The following is a 3,000-nucleotide window of genomic DNA, read 5'->3' on the forward strand; positions in this document are numbered from 1 at the left end:
CCCCCCTCCCGCCCCAGGGCTTGTTTGTTAAGTTTACTACTTATTCTATCGTTGTTTTTTGTTGGGTTTTTTTTTGCCAAATCGCTAAGTTACGGAGACATAAACACACCAACACCGGTTGCCAAGCGGTGAAAGGAGGATAAACAGACACTAAGACACACACACACATACATACATGCATACATACATACATGCATACATACATACATGCATACATACATACATACATACATACATATATCTACCAAATCCACTCACAAGGCTTTGGTCGGCCCGGGACTATAGCAGAAGACACTTGTCTAAGGTGTTATTTATAAACACACGCTCTGGTTCTATTTAACTTCTGTTTTATTCGTCAATTGGTTGACCATTTAACCAAATAACTAATCAACTTCGTTGATTAATCATTCGGTAAATGAATCCATGACATGTGGCGGCGTGGTAAGAAACTTGGTTCCTAACCACATGGTTCCGAGTTCAGTCCACTGCGTGGAACCTTGAGCAAGTATTATCTACCATAGCCGCAGGTCGACCAACGCCTTGTGAGTGGATTTGCTAGACGGAAACTGAAAGAAGCCCGTCGAGTATATATGTGTGTGTGTGTGTGTGTGTGTGTGTGTGTGTGTGTGTGTGCCCCAGCATGGCCGCAGTCTTATGACTCAAACAAGTGAAAGATAAAAGCTCCGTCCAAAGTCCTTTCGTCGACATTGACAACCTCTTTAATGACCAAATGAAATTGGTCTCATATTAATTGATTCCATTTTGGGGCAAGTATGGGCGACAGCCATGTACATGTTTCCATCTTACTAGACCTCTTCAGTGAAATCTTCTCTCCACTTGTACTTGCCAGATTTCGGGGTACATGAGGTACCCTGGTAGGGGGCCAACATTCATAGATAATCACAGTAGCTGGCTGTGGTGGGTGGGGTGGAGGGATAGTTTTATATAGATGATCTAGATGAGGTTAATGGTTATAGTGGTGGCCAATGTGATGATGATGATGATGATGATGATGATGATAGTGGGTGGTAGAGGTGATGGTAGTGATGTAGGTGGTGGAGATGATGTTGGTACTGGTAGGTCTTGGTGGTAGCAGAGGTGGTTATAGTTTTGTTGTTGTTGGTGGTGGTATTGGTGGTGTTGCTTGAAGTTCTGGTGGTAGTGGAGGCGTGGTGGTAGTGGTATTTGTGTACTTATGGTGTTGTTATAGTATTGGTGGTGGTGGTGGTGGTGTCGTTTGTAGTTTTAGTGGTGGAGGTGTGGTGGCGGTGCTATGGTTTTGTAATGGTGATGGTTATAGTATTAGTGGTGGTGGTGATTTTTGTTGGCTGTGATGGTGGTGTTGTGGTGATTCTAATAGCGCTGATGTTGGTGGTGATGATGATGATGTCGGTGGTGGTAGCAGAAGTGGTAGTGGTGGTGGTGGTTGTGGTTATGGTTTTGGCAGTAGTCGTGTTGATGTAGTGATGGCGGTAGTGCTCGTTGTGGTGGCGAAGGCGATAGTAACCATAACAACCATAACATAACATTGTTGTGTCTTCAGACCGTTTGTGTTAAATAACGAACGAGGCGTGCTCAGTTCAGAGGGAAGTAGGCGTGGCTACATCTAAACAGCTGACAGAGTGTTAATTTCACTCCTATAGTAGTAGTAGTAGTAGTAGTAGTAGTAGCAGCAACAGCAACAGCAACAACAACAACAACAACAGTAGTAGTAGTAGTAGTGGTGGTGGTAGTTGGGTGATGGTGATTATTGTGAATATGGTAGCAATACTACTGCAGTTGCTGCTGCTGATGATGATGATAGTAGTGGTGGTGGTGGTGGTCGTGGTGGTGGTAATGGTGATCATGACGGTGGTTATGGTAGTGGTGGTGATGGTATGGTGGTGTGGTGGTGGTGGTGGTGATGATCTTGGTGGTGGCGGTGATGAAGATGATAGTGATGATGGTGGGGTGTAGTGGTGGTGGTGTCGGTGGTGGTGGTGGTGGTGATGATGATGACGGTGGTGATGGTGGTGGTGGTAATGGTGGTGTAGTGATAGTGATTGTGGTGGTGGTGGTCGAGTCATTGCAGTTGTCTTTATTGAAAAACAAGAGACGTAGTATGAATGCCAGAAAGGCTGGCATCAGGGGGTCAAAAACCGAATTTTGGGGTCTCCCATTTCTTTATTTTGTAAATTTCTTTTTACAAAATTGAATTTATTTTCAGTCTTTCGTTGTTTTATAGTCAGCCGTTGACTATGTTACGGTTATGGTTGTTGTTCGTTAACCCATTAACCCTCTTCGTATATTATTAATTAACTGGATTTTGTAAAATTGTGAACACATTATAATAAAATGGTGAATCATCATTTTAAATGGCGGAAACATCCTTTTCAAACCGGGGAAGTCTTATACTACGTTGGAGAAATATTTGAATTAAATTGGGTTAATATTGTATTAATTTGGGGAAACATATCAAATTAAGAAATCATTATTTCGAAATGGGGAAACATTTTATTAAATTACGGTAACATTATCTTTAAATTGGAAATTCATTATATTAAATTGTGAAAACATTGTCTTAAATTACGGAAACATTATATTGAATTGGGGAAACATTGTCTTAAATTGGGGAAACATTATATTGAATTAGGGAAAAATTACATTAAACAAGGAAAACATTATCTTAAATTGGGGAAATATTTTAATCGGTTGGGAAAACACTGTCTTAAATTGCGAAAAACATCATATCAAACTGGAAAACATCATAGCAAATTGGCGAAACACTATTTTAAATTTGAGTAATATCATTGTTGTTAATTGCGGTAAAGAAGCTCAAAGGTTTTATTTAATTGACACCTTCTTGAAAGAAATTCATTTTTGGTGGTAATCTTCCATCTAAAAATATGAAGAGACGCGACTGCGTATATTTCATGGTGTTTGCTTTCAATGTATAATATATTGAAGTGGTCATGGCTGAAACACTTGTGATAAGTTTTCATAACAGAAGCAGATTTGGTA

This window comes from Octopus bimaculoides, unplaced genomic scaffold, assembly GCF_001194135.2.
Source record: "Octopus bimaculoides isolate UCB-OBI-ISO-001 unplaced genomic scaffold, ASM119413v2 Scaffold_193855, whole genome shotgun sequence".
NCBI classification, from domain to species: domain Eukaryota; kingdom Metazoa; phylum Mollusca; class Cephalopoda; order Octopoda; family Octopodidae; genus Octopus; species Octopus bimaculoides.